This window comes from Solanum dulcamara, chromosome 10 (genome assembly GCF_947179165.1).
Source record: "Solanum dulcamara chromosome 10, daSolDulc1.2, whole genome shotgun sequence".
Classification (NCBI taxonomy): Eukaryota; Viridiplantae; Streptophyta; class Magnoliopsida; order Solanales; family Solanaceae; genus Solanum; species Solanum dulcamara.
Window position 1 is genome coordinate 15,294,197 of NC_077246.1, and position 17,258 is coordinate 15,311,454.

Consider the following 17,258-nt stretch of genomic DNA (forward strand, 5'->3'; position numbering starts at 1 on the left):
GGCTCAAGTTAACCATGAGGTGGTTGCTCCCGTTAACCCAAATATTGGTATAGTAGAGACAAGAGTTCATTGATTTCATGAGGATAAATCTTCTAGAGTTTTGGGATTCTAAAGTTGATGAGAATCCACAAAAGTTTATTGATGGCATCCATAAAATTGTTGAGATCATGGGGATTAGCCTAGTTGAGAGGGCGGAATTGGCTATGTACCAATTAAAGGGTGTTTCCCAAATATGATTTGATCAATAGAAAAGTGAGAGGCCTAGAGAGGCAGAGCTTGTGACTTAGGATGAGTTCAGAGGGGTGTTTCTTGATTGCTTTTTCCCATTAGAGTTGAGGGAGGCTAAAGTGCAAGATTTTATCAACCTTAAGCAAGGTGGTATGAGTGTGAGGGAGTATGTCCTCAAGTTTTCTCAATTTTCAAAGTATTCTCCATTCATGGTTGCTGAAGCATGAGCAAACTCGTATTGGGGGTATCGAATATAGTACTGATAAAGTACAAAATGGCTATGTTGATTCGGGAGATGGATATATCTAGACTCATGACCTATGAGGAGAAAATAGAGAGTGAGAAGCTAAACATGAAGAATAGGGAGTCTAAGAGGCCAAGGACCGATGATAGTAACTTCTCCCATGCTAAGTTCGGAAGTGGTGGACGTCCTCATTTTCGCCAAAGGTACTCTGGCCAAGGGTCTTCTGATGCCACTACTCCTATATTTGACAAGGATAGGGTGATAAACCATAATCCTCAAGGAGGTGCTCCTATAAGCCAAGTTACTCCCACATGCAAGAAGTATGGTAGGAACCACAAGGGAGAATGTTTAGCCGAATTGAATATGTGCTACCGGTGTGGTAATACGAGTCATCATGCTAAAGAATGCAAGGTCAAAGATGTTCGTCCTCAAAGCCAAGCTGCTCAAGGTGTCCAAGTGCAACCAAAGGGTGGTCAACACAATAATAGGTTTTATTCTCTCTATGGTAGGCAAGAGGTGGAGGAGATTCCCGATGTTGTTACCGATATATTACGGGTCTTTCACTATGATGTTTATGTTTTGCTTGATCCGGGTGTAAACTTGTCTTTTATTTCCCCCTATGTGGCCATGAGATTTGATGTTAGTCCCGGGACATTGTTAGAGCCTTTCTCCGTTTATACTCTCATAGGTGAGTCGGTTGTGGCTAAAAGAGTCTATAGAAGTTGTCCGGTTACGATCTTCCATAAAGTTACTTTATGTGATCTAGTTGAGCTTGAGATGACTGATTTTGATGTTATCCTTGATATGGATTGGCTATATGAATGTTATATTTCTATTGATTATAGAACCCGAGTGGTTAAGTTCCAATTCCCAAATGAGCTAATCCTAGAATGGAAGGGTAGTAACTCCTTGTTTAAAGGTCAATTCATTTTGTTCCTTAAAGCTAAGAAGATGATTTCCAAGGGTTGCATTTCTCAGCTTGTGAGGGTTAGTAATGAAAATTCCATAGCCCCTATCTTAGAGTTGGTCCCTATTGCAAATGAGTTTTTGGATATGTTTTTTGATGATCTACCTGGTGTCCCTCCTAAAAGGAGATTGATTTTGGTATAGACCTTCTTCCGAATACTCAACCTATTTCTATTCTTCCTTACCGTATGGCTCTGGCAGAATTAAAGGAGTTGAAGGATCAATTGAAGGACTTGTTAGACAAGGGTTTCGTTAGACCAAGTATATCCCCATAGGGTGCTCTCGTATTATTTATTAGAAAGAAGGATGGTTCACTATATATGTGTATTGACTACTGACAATTGAACAAGGTAACCATCAAGAAAAAGTATCCCATTTCGAGGATAGATGACTTATTTGATCAATTGAAAAGGGAAAGTTACTTTTCCAAAATAGACCTTCATTTCGGTTATCAATAATTGAGGGTGAGGGAGTGTGATATTCTAGAAATAGAATTTCAAATGAGGTATGTCCATTAAGAGTTTATGGCCATGTCATTCGGCCAATGGCCCCGCAGCTTTCATGGACTTAATAAACAGGGTGTTCAAATAATATCTAGATATGTTTATGATTATATTTATTGACAATATTTTGGTTTACTCTCGGAATGAAGAAGAGCATTCTCATCACTTGGGATGGTGTTGTAAACTCTAAGATTCAAGCAACTATTTGCAAAATTTGACAAATGTGAGTTTTGGTTAAGGGAGGTGGCTTTCCTTTGCCACATTGTGTCCGATGAAGAGATTATGGTTGATCCTAAGAAAATCGAAGTGTTTAAGAATTGGACTAGACCATTATCTCCTTCAAATATTAGGAATTTCTTGGGCCTAGCCGAATATTTTAGGAGATTTGTGGAAGGGTTTTCATCCATCTCATCACCTTTGACCAAGTTGACTCAAAAGAAGGCAAAGTTTAAATGGTCGGAAGCATGTGAAAAGTGTTTTCAAGAGTTGAAAGATTGTCTCACTACCACTCTTATCTTAACCTTGCTAGAAGGATCTGATGGTTTTGTAGTATATTGTAATGCTTCAAGGATTGGTCTTGGTTGTGTATTGATGCGACATGGTAAGGTAATAGCCTATGCTTCTAGGCAACTTAAAGTGCATGAGCAAAATTATCTAACCCATGATCTTGAGCTAGCAGCGGTTGTGTTTGCTTTGAAGATTTGGAGACACTATCTTTATGGTGTCCATGTGGATGTGTTCACCGACCATAAGAGTTTATAATAAGTGTTTAAGCAAAAATATTTGAAGCTTCGGCAAAGAAGATGACTTGAATTGTTGAAGAATTATGATATGAGTGTGTTGTACCATCCGGGCAAGGCAAATGTTGTTGCCGATGTACTAAGTAGGTTGTCTATGAGTAGTGTTGCACATGTTGAAGAATATAATAAAGAATTGATTAACGATGTTCATAGATTAGCACGTTTAGGTATGCATTTGGTTGATTCTAATAATGGAGGTGTTCTTGTTAATAATGGTTCAAAATTATCTTTTGTAGTAAATGTTAAGGCCAAGCAAGACCAAGACCCAATAATAGTTGAGTTAAAGAAGTCGATTTCCAAAAAAGCCATTAAGGCTTTCTTCCAAGGGGAAGATAGTATGCTACGTTACCAAGGTCGTTTGTGTGTACCCAATGTTGATGGGTTGAGAGAGTTGATATTGAATGATGTCCATAGTTCATAATATTCGATTCATTCAGGTTCTACCAAGATGTATCGTAACTTGAGAGAAGTGTATTGGTGGAATGGCATAAAGAAGGACATAATGGAGTTTGTAGCCAGGTGTTCAAATCGCCAACAATTTAAAGTTGAGCATCAAATACCAAGAGGTATAGCCCAAGACATTGAAATTTCTACTTGGAAGTGGGAAGATGTAAACGTAGATTTTGTAACAGGTTTGCCTCGTACTATGAAGCAACATGATTCCATTTGGGTTGTTGTAGATCAGATGACCAAGTCGGCTCATTTTCTACCGATTAAGACTTCTTATGGTACTGAAGATTATTCTAAGTTGTATGTTCGTGAGTTGGTAAGACTCCATGGTGTGACCTTTTCCATTATATCGGATCGAGGTACATAATTTACTTCACACTTTTGGAAGTCATTTCAAAATGGTCTTGGAACAAAGGTTAAGTTAAATACCACTTTCCATCCTCAGACCGACGATCAAGATGAAAGGATGATCCAAAGTTTAGAGGATATGTTAAGGGCATGTGTTATTGATTTTAAAGAAAGTTGGGATGAACATTTTCCATTAATTGAGTTTTCCTATAATAATAGATATCACCCAGCATCCAAATGGCTCATTTTGAAGCATTGTATGGGAGGAGATGTAGATCCCCGGTGGGATGGTTTAAAGTTGGTGAGATAGCCTTGATTGGTCCAGATTTGGTGGTGGATGTTATGGAGAAGGTAATACTCATAAAGGAAAGGTTGAAGATGGCTCAAAGTCGTCAAAAGTCCAATTCCAATGTTAGGAAAAAAGAGCTTGAATGTGAGGTGGATGATTGGGTCTATTTGAAGGTTTCACCCATGAAGGGTGTAATGCATTTTGGCAAGAAAGGAAAATTTATTCCTAGATACGTTGGACCTTATAAGATATTGAGACATGTTGGCAAGGTGACTTATGATAAGTCACTTGAGTTTGCTATGGATTATCCGGTGTTTCATGTATCTATGTTGAGAAAGTTAGTGGGTGATCCAAACTCTATTGTATCATTAGAAGATGTAAATGTTGAGGATGATTTGACTTATGAAAAAGTTCCAGTGGAAATCTTAGACCGACAAGTTAAGAAGTTAAGGAACAAGACCTGAAACCCTCCTTTGGTATATATTTCCACAGACGTACATGATGGCCCATAAATGGACTTATGACCTGTAAAAGGGTTCCTAAATCTCAAAGTTTAGAAACCCTAAAAGACAGCCAAACCGTCTATGATAGGGCTTTTACGGACCATAGATGCACGCATAGACGTCTCCGCACAATTTTTAATAAGGGTTATTTCAGTCTTTTTCAAATCCTCCTAAGCTAAACCTTGACGGTTTCACACAAAATTAAGGTTCTTATCAGGGGCACTAGATCGATTCACTCTCATAGTTATTCCCAAGGCTTAAAGAAAGAATTCAAGAGGAAAAAGCTAGGTTTTCATCAACTTCTTCAAGTTTCTTCAAGAATCTTGTCTTCCAGGCATGTAAGACTATTCATAGTGATGGACTAAGTTTGTCCTCATGCCTTTCATCTAAATTTAGTCAGTAAAAGTTAAACCTAGGGTTTTAACTCAAATTTCTCTTGGATTTTGAACTCTCCTATTATTCATTATTTTGAATTCTGATCCTTATTATTGAAATTGTGATTCTTTATGTAATTCTAATTATTGAATGTTTGCATGCTTATTGCTCACATAAACCCTATTTAGGTAAGAATTGATCGAAGATTTTGCATTGCTATTCATTATGCATTATTTTCAGAATTAAAGTTCAAGTATTTTCACATTATATTGAAAAGAGTTTTAAGGAAACTTGAATGGTTCCAAATACATTATTTTGTATGGAGAAACACATGACTATTTTAAAGAGAGCATAAATAGTTTCAAAAGTAGTTCATTCAGACAAAATAAAAGTTCAGCACCCTTGTAAAAGAGTATTTTGAGCATTAACTAAACACAGAGATGATGATGATTATTATTATTAGTATCATTATGACGATGATGATGATGATCATTATCATTATCATTATTATTGTCATTATTATTATTATTATCATTATTATTATCATTATCATTATTATTATTAGTAGTAGTAGTATTAGTATTATCATTATCATTATTATTATTAGTATTATTATTATCATTATGACGATGATGATCATCATCATTATCATTATCAGTATTATGATTATTATCATTATTATTATCATGTTGGAAGAATCTTATTAGACTAAAATCAATGATGTTGTTGTGTTTTTAGAAAAAAAAATTATTTGGCTACTCTTGAATTTTCTGGTTTTTATTATCCTACTATTTTTAATATTTTAGCTTATTTAGCCAAAATTTCTGTATTGCTTATGAAATATAAAAAGAAAGATGATTATAAAGAAGCTACTGCTGAAATAATAAAAAAATTAAAAATATATTTTTTTTCTATTCCTCCTATTTATTTAATTGGTGCTATGCTACATCTGTACATGAAATTTAATACCATGTCTGAATGTGTTCACCTTATATATACTTCTATAGAAATTGAAAAAGATGAAGATCCTAATATGTTTAAGGCGATGAATGATACAAATGATTATATTCAAACGTTATATAATCATTATATCAATTTACTTGATGATGCTACCCCTAGTCATATTGTTCCTCTATCTCGTCCTTTTGACGAGCCATCATCTTCTAAAATGCAGGCACGTGGTATGTCTGCCCATGATTTTTCTAATTTATCTATTTTGAATAGAATACAGCCTACATCACAACATAGCATAAATCGAGATGAGCTTAATTATTGTTTGAGACAAACTCCAGAAACCTATAATGAAAATAGTGTTACTAAACTGAAATGGTGGAAGAACAGTCAAAACTAATATCCAGTACTAACAACCACGGCTATGGATGTGCTAAATGTTCCAATGTCAACTGTTGCATTGGAGAGCGCATTTAATCAAGGAAGACAGCAGATCGGAGAGAATTGATACTCTTTGGGGAACAATACCATGAATATTTTAGTTTGTCTCAGAAATTGAATTAAATCAAAGCGTAGGAATAAAGGAAGAGCAGAAGATACGGAAGAAGAAGAAGAACTTGAAGAAATAATGTCAATTGGAGATCCTTCGGCACAAGCTAATCCAAATTACGGATTTATTGATTTTGAAAATTATGAGCCAATTCATGTTAATGTTAATATAGATAAATTGGAGAAAATGATTCGAAATATGTAGAAGTTATAATTTATTATATACAACTAATAATAAGTTTGTAACTTGAATGTTTTGAATTTTATCAATATATTAATAAAGTCAAAGACTCATTGAGTCTTTGTATTTCTTAATTTTTTTTCCTATAAATTTTGTATGATTCAATTAAATAATTATTTTTACTTTACATAATCATCTAAGAAAAATTAAATTTATAGTCACTATAAGATTTTAATACTTGAAAAAATATTATTATAATAGATAATATATTATGAGTATATTTGTTATACATTGTAAGTATATATAATATTATGTAAGCATATTATTATAATAGATAGTATATTGTGAATGTATTAGATATACATTGTAGGTATATATAATATAATATAATATAATATGTATTATAATAGATAGCATATTGTGAGTATATTAGATATACATTGTAAGTATATATATATTATAATATAAGTATATACATACTAATAGATAGTATATTGTGAGTATATTTGATATACTTTGTAAGTATATATATAATATATAATTAATTATATCACTATAATATATAGTATAATGTTAGTATACTTGATATATATAGTATGTATATATAGTATAATGTAAGTATATAATTATAATAGATAGTAGATTGTGAGTATATAGTGAGTATATTATTATAATAGATAGTATATTGTGAGTATATTGCATATACAATGTAAGTATATATAATATATAACATAAGTATATTATTATAATAGATAGTATATTGTGAGTATATTTGGTATACATTGTAAGAATATATAATGTATGTATATCACTATAATAGATAGTATATTGTGAGTATATCTATATTGTGAGTATATTTGGTATACTCTATAAGTATATATATAATATATAATTAAGTATATCACTATAACATATAGTATAATGTTAGTATACTTGATATACATAGTACGTATATATAGTATAATGTAAGTATATCACTATAGATAGTATATTTGTGAGTATATTAGATATATATATTATAATATAAGTATATATATACTAATAATTAATATATTGTGAGTATATTTGGTATACTTTGTAAGTATATATATAATTAATTATATCACTATAATATATAGTATAATGTTAGTATATTTGATATACATAGTACATATATATAGTATAATATAAGTATATAATTATAATAGATAGTAGATTGTGAGTATATCACTATAATAGCTAACATATTGTGAGTATATTTGTTATACATTGTAAGTATAAATAATATATAATATAAGTATATTATTATAATGGATAGTATATTGTGAGTATATTAGATATACATTGAAAATATATATAATATAAGTATATCACTATAATACATAGTATATTGTGAGTATATTTGATATACATTATAAGTCTATATATTATAATATAAGTATATACATACTAATAGATAGTACATTGTGAGTATATTTGTAATGAGCTTGAAAGTCATTTTTAAAACTTTATGTGAAATTGCCATTTTTACCCTTATCATTAGTGCCCCTGAGTATTATTTGTTCGGTTTGTATAGTTGAAAGTGTAAAAGTCTTAAATGTTTGTAAATTGTGCAAATTCTTGAGTTTTATAGAGTTAAGAGGTGAAAAAGTGATTTTCGGTGCCAACCGAAGCTATGGGTCTCGGAACGGAATTCCGTCAATTCCAGCAGCTCTGAAATGTGGAAATTGGTCTAGGAGTGTTTACGGAATTAGTTTTGGAGTTGTAACAAAGATTTTAAGTCTTGAGTTGGGAATTTAAGGAATTTTAGGCCAAGATTTGACTTTGGTCAATTTTTGGAGTTTCTTTACTCGGAATGGAATTCGGACGACTCCGTTGGATTCGGGGGATGGTTTTTGGTCTAGAAGAAGTGTTGGCTGAATTTTTAGAGGTCCCGAGCCCACTTTGATATTTTAAAGGTCTAAGTTGGTTTAGTTGCGACTTTTTGAGTTTCGGGTCAAGGAGACCTCAAATTCATATTTTGATGATTCCATCAGCTTCGGAATGGACAAATTAGGCTAGTAGCATTGTTGGCATGATTATCAAGACAATCAATACGAGTTTGGGGTCATTTGGCGCTTTTGACTTTGAAAGTTAGCCTATGGTTGACTTTGGTCAACATTCTTGGAAAACGCACTCGTATGAAAATTCTGAATGCGTCGTTGATTTGGAACTCGATTCTTACTCAATTTTAATGGAATTTTCAGCCACGAATCCTACTCGATGTGGAGAATATAATTTTCAAATAAAATTCTAGATTCGACTCTTTTCGAAAAAAAATATTTTTTTTAGACAATTTTATCTCCGGTTCTGAAACCTATCAATATGGGTGTCATTGGACTCCTTGTGATGTGTATGTTTTATTGTTGACAGTGAGTTGCCAGTCTGGGCATTGAATTCGAGAGTTGCTTATTGAGTGGAGGTGTTCGAGTGCAGTTTCGACAATTGAGGTAGGTTTGGTTATTCTTCTTTGAGACTGAAATGAGGCAATTAGTCATTCATATGTTATAGACTTTGGGATGGGATTGTAGTATGAGTTGAGAATGTTATACATATTGTGATGTCCGTGGGGGGGCTTATTTATTAATATGTTGCAGTGTGGGGTTTATTTGTATTACAGAGCCGTGTGGGGGCCTTATTGGTTATCTTATTTGCTTTGGGAGCATGCGATTTGTGATTTGCCTAAGAGAGAGACTTGAATATATTATTTGACTTGTGATGCCCGCTTGATGGGTTGAGTTGGAGATTTTGAACATGCTTGAATATTGAAATATTGTTGAGAAATGGGTGAATATTTAATTTAAGTATTTCCTTCCCATTACTATCTATTGAGGGTGAATATCACGTGTAGGTTAAGTTTTGAGAACTTTGAATCTTGTACCACATTTGAGTTGAATATTACTTCCATGTCATATGTGTTTTAATGCATTCATCCTTATTCATCATATCATGAAATATGAGAAGTTGAGAAATATGGAAATTCTTTTTGAGAAAGAAAATGAAACACCTTTAAACCTTTGTATCTTGAGTCCCTGACCGAGGCAGTTTTATGGAAGGGTAGTGGATGAATAGTGATCCCTTGACCACGAGGAGGTGGCAAGGATGATGAGATATTTTGATTGAGGTATATGGTCTGCGAGACCCCCATGGGTCCTTCTTGATAGCATAGCTCGGCAGGTGTATACGACAGGCTGTACGACAGTCTTGATTCCACCGTACTACCACATCATTGCTTCATCATATTACATTGCATTGCATTGATATTTGTGCTGCTTGAAGTATTTGATTAATTGTGATTATGAGCTGTTATTATGGATTTACTTTACTCGTGCCACTATATATATAAACTGATGGCACCAATGCCGAAGTGGGACTTTTCTCTATGCAGGTGGAAACGTTCCTTAGTTTATTTCATAGGTTTGATTAATTCCTTATACTCAGTCAGCTAAAACCTACTGAGTACATGTGAATTGTACTCACCCCTACTTCTGTATCCCTTTTTGATGTAGATACTAGTCGGGGTACCTCACGTGACAGTTGATATTCTAGCGAATTGTGTACTCTCAGATTAGTGGTGAGTTCCAGAATTTGGATCATCACTAGTGTATCCTTATTTTTCAGTCTTTTGTATCATTCGGAGACTTATGTTGTATCTTCAGATTCGAACCTTGTATTAGATGCTCTTTATACTTATGACACCAGGTTTTGGGATAATATTTTCATTTTCTTTCTTTTCATTTAAATCGTGACAATGATTTTTGGGTTGTGACAATTGGTATCAGAGCAGTAGGTTCACCGGTCCCATATATTAAAGAGCAGGGTGTCTAGTAGAGTCTTGCGGATCGGTACGTAGACGTCCGTACTTATCTTCGAGAGGCTACAAGATACTTAATAGGAGGATTTCCTTTTTTTTACTCGGTTCGTGCGATTTATTCATATGAAGTGGTGTATACCTCTGATCTTTTCCTTCTGCGCAGATGGTGAGGACTAGAGCCACAATTACTGAAGGTGAGGCTGCACCTGTTGTCCGAGTCCTAGTATGCGAGTGAGGTAGAGGATGTGGTGGAGTCAGGGGCTGAGGCCGAGCGGGGGGAGCGGCACCTACTCGTGGACAAGCTAGAGAGCCATCACTTGAGCCCATGTATGAGCATGAGGATGATTTGGAGCAACAGACTGAGGAGCAGAGACCATCCCAGCCTCCTGTGGTTCCCGATAGTACTCCGATGCTTCAAGAGTTATTGGTTCGATTATTGGCTAGACTGGATGATGCTCCTACCTCTGGTATTATTTTAGGTACTGTAGGTTCTCCTATCATAATTGGTGCTACACCGCTAGTTCAGGGGCCTAGTGTAGGATTTCAAACTATTGGTTCATCTTCAATGCCTTCTATTGCACCTCCGAGATTTGTAGCTCCGCCAGTTTCTACTAATGCTGCCATGTCGGTAGTTGAGCAGAAGAGTTTTGAGAGGTTCGTTCGATTGGCGCCTCCAAGGTTTGATGGTAAAGCCGGAGAGAAAGCCTATGACTTTTTGATTGAGTGCCAAGACAAGTTGTTCAACCTAGACATTTTAGAGGCACATGGAGTTGCTTACACTTCATATCAATTTGCGGGAGTGGCAAAAGAATGGTGGAGGACAGTTCTTGCTCTTTGACCTATTGGTTCTCCTATGATGAGTTGGGAACAGTTTACTGAGGTGTTCCTTGAGAGATTTGTGCCTTATAACCTTCGTGATCAGCGTAGGGATGAGTTTGACAGACTGGAGCAGGGCTCCCTATCTGTATCTGAGTACGAGACTCGCTTCTATAAGTTATCTCGTTATGCTATATCGAGTATTCCCACTGAGTTTGAGCGGATTCGCAAACTAGTGAAGGCATTTACCGGTATCTCTAAGAGGCTACAGCCTCTCTTGTACTATCTGGGGGTATGTTTCAGAGTATTATTGATCATGCCAGGATGATAGAAAGTATCCGACGTGCTAGACAGGGTGGGGCCAAGAGGTTCCGTCGGCAGGGTCAATTCAGCGATCATTCCTCTAAGGGTAGAGAATATTCAGGTTCAGGAACCCATAGTTATTAGGGCAGACCAGTCCAGGAAGCTATTCAGGGTTCTTCGGGATCTAAAGGTCGTTTTGACACTTCTAGTTATTCCCCACGGAGTTCAGGTCCTCGAGGTTGTTATGTGTGTGATGAGTTTGGGCATAAGGCCCAAGATTGCCCCAAACGTGCTCCTTCTACTGGACGACCCGAGGCACCTGTTGTTCATTCTACAGATGCTCCAACTGTTCGAGGTTCTTCACAGAATACTAGAGGTGGCACCTATGGTGCTAAGGGTGGAGCACGAGGTGGTGCTCGTGGGGGTTCGCAGGCTAAGGGTGACCGTTAGTTATGTTATGCTATACCGGGTAGATATGAGGTAGAAGCCTTTGATGCAGTTATTACAGGTATTGTTCCAGTTTGCCATCATTCTGCTTCAGTATTATTTGACCTAGGGTCTACCTATTCTTATGTGTCGACTTATTTCAATGTGGGTATTGATTATGTGAGTGAGTTTCTTATTATGCCTATTACTATTTCTACCCCAATAGGTGAATCTTTAGTGGTGGATCGGGTATACAAGGGATGTTTGGTGATATTTTCGGGTAGAGAGACCCGTGCAGACTTGATTTTATTAGACATGCTTGATTTTGATGTGATACTGGGTATGAACTGGTTATCTCCTTATCATAATATATTAGATTGTTATGCAAAGACCGTGACCTTAGCTTATCCCAGTTTACCTAGCGTGGTATAGAAGGGTAATCCGAGTTCATATCCTAAGGGGGTGATATCTTATATTCGTGCTCGTCGCTTGATGGATAAGGGTTGTTTGTCTTATTTGGCTCATGTACGTGATCTCACCACGGAGTCATCTCATATAGAGACTACGAGGGTAGTGAGAGAGTTTATGGATGTATTTCCTACATACTTGCCGGGAGTTCCTCTTGACCGTGATATTGATTTTGTGATTGATTTGGAGCATGACACTAAACCCATCTCTATTTCTACTTATCGGATGCCTCCGACAGAATTGAAAGAGTTGAAAGAACAATTGGAAGATTTATTAAAGAAAGGGTTTATTAGACTTAGTGTATCACCGTGGGGTGCACTGGTTTATTTGTGAAGAAGAAAAATGGTACTATGAGGATGTGTATTGACTATCGATAGTTGAACAAAGTCACTATCAAGAACAAGTATCCTCTCCCTCGCATTGATGATTTATTTGACCAGCTTTAGGGTGCATTGGTGTTCTCAAAGATTGATTTGAGGTCGGGTTACCATCAGTTGAGAGTTCGGGAATTTGATATCCCGAAGACTGCATTCAGGACTCGTTATGGGCATTATGAGTTTGTGGTTATGTCCTTCGGGTTGACTAATGCCCCGGCTTCTTTTATGGAGTTGATGAACCGGGTATTTTGACCTTATTTGGACTCGTTTGTGATCGTATTTATTGATGACATCTTGGTTTATTCCAAGAATGAGGCGGATCATGTTAGGCACCTGAGGACAGTCCTTTAGAGATTGAGAGAGGAGAAGTTGTATGCAAAATTCTCCAAATGTGAGTTTTGGCTTGAGTTCGTGACAGTCTTGGGTCATATAGTGACCAAGGATGGTATTATGGTTGATCCAGCCAAAGTTGCAGTGGTTCGTGATTAGGTTAGGCCTACTTCGGTTACCGAGATTCAAAGTTTTATTGGGTTGGCAGGCTACTATCGTCGGTTTGTTCAAGGATTCTCTTCTATTGCAGCCCCATTGACTAGGCTAACTCAAAAGACCGTGGCATTTCAGTGGACTGATGAGTGTGAGGTGAGTTTTCAAAAGCTCAAGGAATTATTGACTTCGGTACCTATTCTAGCCTTACCCGAGGAGAGCATGGCATTTATTGTGTTTTGTGATGCTTCGGGAGTCAGCTTGGGTGGTGTATTGATGCAAAAAGGTAGATTTATAGCTTATGTTTCTCGACAGTTGAAGGTACATAAGAAGAACTATCCTACCCACGACTTAGAGTTAGCAGCGGTGGTGTTTGTTCTGAAGTTGTGGAGGTATCATCTCTATGGAGTGCATTGCGAGGTCTATACTGACCACTGTAGCCTTAAGTATATCTTTTCTCAGCCGAATCCTAACATGCGGCAGCGTAGGTGGTTAGAGTTATTAAAAGACTATGACATTACCATACTTTATCATTCGGACAAAGCTAATGTGATAGCGGATCCCCTGAGTCGCAAAGCATCTAGCATGGGTAGTTTGGCCTTTCTTAAGGCTGTGGAGAGGCCTTTGGCGTTGGAGGTTCAGTCATTGGCTAGACAGTTGGTCCGACTTGATATTTCTACACATCATAGTATTTTGGCCTTTGTGGAGGCTAGGTCTACTTTGATGGACCAGATTCGTACACACCAGTTTGAAGATGAAAAGTTGAGGGCCATTTGAGACAAAGTATTAAGTGGTGAAGAAAAATCAGCCTCTCTTGATCCGAAAGGAGTTTTGAGGATTAATGGTCGTATTTGTGTGCCCAAGGTTAGTGAATGGGTACATATGATATTGGAGGAGGCTCATTGTTCCAATTATTCGATTCACCCGGGAGTGGCAAAGATGTTTCATGACTTGAAACAACACTATTGGTGGTGTGGCATGAAGAGAGACATTATTGATTTTGTGGCTAAGTGTCTAAATTGCCAACAAGTGAAGTATGAGCATCAGAAACCGGGTGGTCCTATGTAAACGATGCCCATTCCTGAGTGGAAATGGGAGTGTATCACTATGGACTTCGTGTATGGACTACCCATGGCATTGGGTAAGTATGAATCTGTCTGGGTGATTGTGGATCGATTGACCAAATCAGCCCATTTCCTTCCGGTGAAGACTAGCTACAATGCGGATGAGTTAGCTAGGATCTATCTTCGTGAGATTGTTAGGCTGCATGGGGTGCCTATCTCTATTGTGTCGGATCAGGGTGTAGTGTTCGCCTCTCACTTTTGGAAGGCATTACAACGTGCTTTGGGTACGCGGCTAGAGATGAGTTCAACATTTCATCCCCAAACTAATGGTCAGTCCGAGCGGACTATTCAGGTGTTGGAGGATATGCTTAGGGCCTGTGTGATTGATTTTGGTGCCCGATGGGACCAACACTTGCCCTTAGCAGAGTTTGCCTATAATAACAATTATCACTCTAGCATTCAAATGGCACCATTTGAGGCATTATATGGTCGTAGGTGTCAATCACCCATTGGATAGTTTGATTCTGTTACGGTTGATGCATTGGATACTAACTCACTTAGGGATGTTGTGGAGCGGGTACATTTGATTCAGGGTCGACTATTGACAGCTTAGAGTCGTCAGAAGAGTTATGCTGATAGGAGGGTTCGTCCCTTAGAGTTCATGGTGGGTGATTGTGTGTGGCTTAAAATATCGCCCATGAAGGGTGTGATGAGGTTCGGAAAGAAGGGCAAGCTTAGCCCAAGGTTTGTTGGCCCATTTGAAAACCTGAGGAGAGTAGGTGGAGTGGCACATGAGTTGGCCTTACCCCCTAAATTGTCAGTTGTCCATCCGGTGTTTCATGTTTCCATGCTTCGCAATTACATACCGAATGAGTCTCATGTGATTTCTTATGATGCAGTAGAGTTGAGTCCGGATTTGACTTATGAGGAGGAGCCAACAGTTATTCTAGATAGACAGCTTTGTAGACTCAGGACCAAGGAGGTTGCTTCGATCAAGGTGTAGTGGAAACATCGGCCTGCTGAGGAGGCGACTTGGGAGTTAGAGTCTAATATGCAGGCTCGGTACCCTCAACTTTTTGAGATCCTAGGTACTTTCTTTTATCTTATGTTCGAGGACGAACATCCTTTTTAGTGGAGGATTTTGTAATGAGCTTGAGAGTCATTTTAAAAAGTTTATGTGAAATTACTATTTTTACCCCTATCATTAGTGCCCCCGAGTATTATTTGATCGGTTTGTATAGTTGAAAGTGTAAAAATCTTAATGGTTTGTAAATTGTGCAAATTCTTGAGTTTTATAAAGTTAAGAGGTGAAAAAGTGATTTTCGGTGCCAACCGGAGCTATGGGTCTCGGAACGAAATTCTGTCAATTCCAGCAGCTCTGAAATATGGAAATTGGTTTAGGAGAGTTTACGGAATTAGTTTTGGAGTTGTAACAAAGATTTTAAGTCTTGAGTTGGGAATTTAAGGAATTTTAGGCCAAGATTTGACTTTGGTCAACTTTTGGAGTTTCTTTACTCAGAATAGAATTCCGACGACTCCGTTGGATTTGGGGGATGATTTTTGGTCTAGAAGAAGTGTTGGCTGAATTTTTAGAGGTCCCGAGCCCATTTTGATATTTTAAAGGCCTAAGTTGGTTTAGTTGCGATTTTTTGAGTTTCGGGTCAAGGAGACCTCGAATTCATATTTTGATGATTCCATCAGCTTTGGAATGGATAAATTAGGCTAGTAGCATTGTCGGCATGACTATCGAGACAATCGATACGAGTTTGGGGTCATTTGGCGCTTTTGACTTCAAAAGTTAGCCTATGGTTGACTTTGGTCAACATTCTTGGAAAACGCACTTGGATGAAAATTCTGAATACGTCGTTGATTCCGTAATATCGAATTTAGTGGGGTAACATATTTGGTTTATTTTTATCGGGTTCCGAACGAATTCCGAGGGTCCGTTGGAGACTTTAAATATTTGCAAAACCAGAAAAATTTGGTGCAAAAATCAGAATTTTCATAATTTTCTCTCAACTTTGAACTCTCATTTCTTGAGCTTTCAAATCCAAATCTAGTGATTCAAGAGTCTATCTTCAAGATATTTTCGCGAGGAATCCATTGATGAGCTCGGAACCTTGATTAGAAGCTTCGTTTTAGGTAAGATTTAATGTTTTAGATGCTGCCTCGATCATTTTTGAATTTAGATTCTTGTAAACTTTGAAAGATGATTTCTTGGTCATCTTAGATCCGAATTCAATGATTCAAAGCTCTAAATTGTGCAGTTTTTCCATAGGAATACAGTGGTGTAATCATAAAGTGATGGGCAAGGATGATGAGATATTTTGATTGAGGTATATGGTCTGCGAGACCCCCATGGGTCCTACTTGGTAGCACAGCTCGGCAGGTGTATACGACTGTGCGACAGTCTTGATTCCACCGTACTACCACATCATTGCATCATCATATTACATTGCATTGCATTGATATTTGTGCTGCTTAAATTATTTGATTAATTGTGATTATGAGCTGTTATTATGGGTTTACTTTACTCGTGCCACTATATATATAAACTGGCGGCACCGATGCCGAAGTGGGACTTTTCTGTATGCAGGTGGAAACGTTCCTTAATTTATTTCATAGGTTTGATTAATTCCTTATACTCAGCCAGCTAAAACCTACTGAGTACATGTGAATTGTACTCACCCCTACTTCTGTATCTCTTTTTGATGCATATACTAGTCGGGGTACCTCACGTGACAGTTGATACTCTAGCGGATTGTGTACTCTCAGATTAGTGGTGAGTTCCAGAATTCGGATCGTCACTAGTGTATCCTTATTTTTCAGTCTTTTGTATCATTCGGAGACTTATGTTGTATCTTCAGATTCGAACCTTGTATTAGATGCTCTTTATACTTATGACACCAGGTTTTGGGATAATTTCTTCATTTTCTTTATTTTCATTTAAATCGTGACAATGATTTTTAGGTCGTGACAATATTAGATATAGATTGTAAGTATATATATAATATATAATTAAGTATGTCGCTACAATAGATAGTATACTGTGAGTATATTAGATATAAATTTTAAGTATATATATAATATATAATTAAGTAT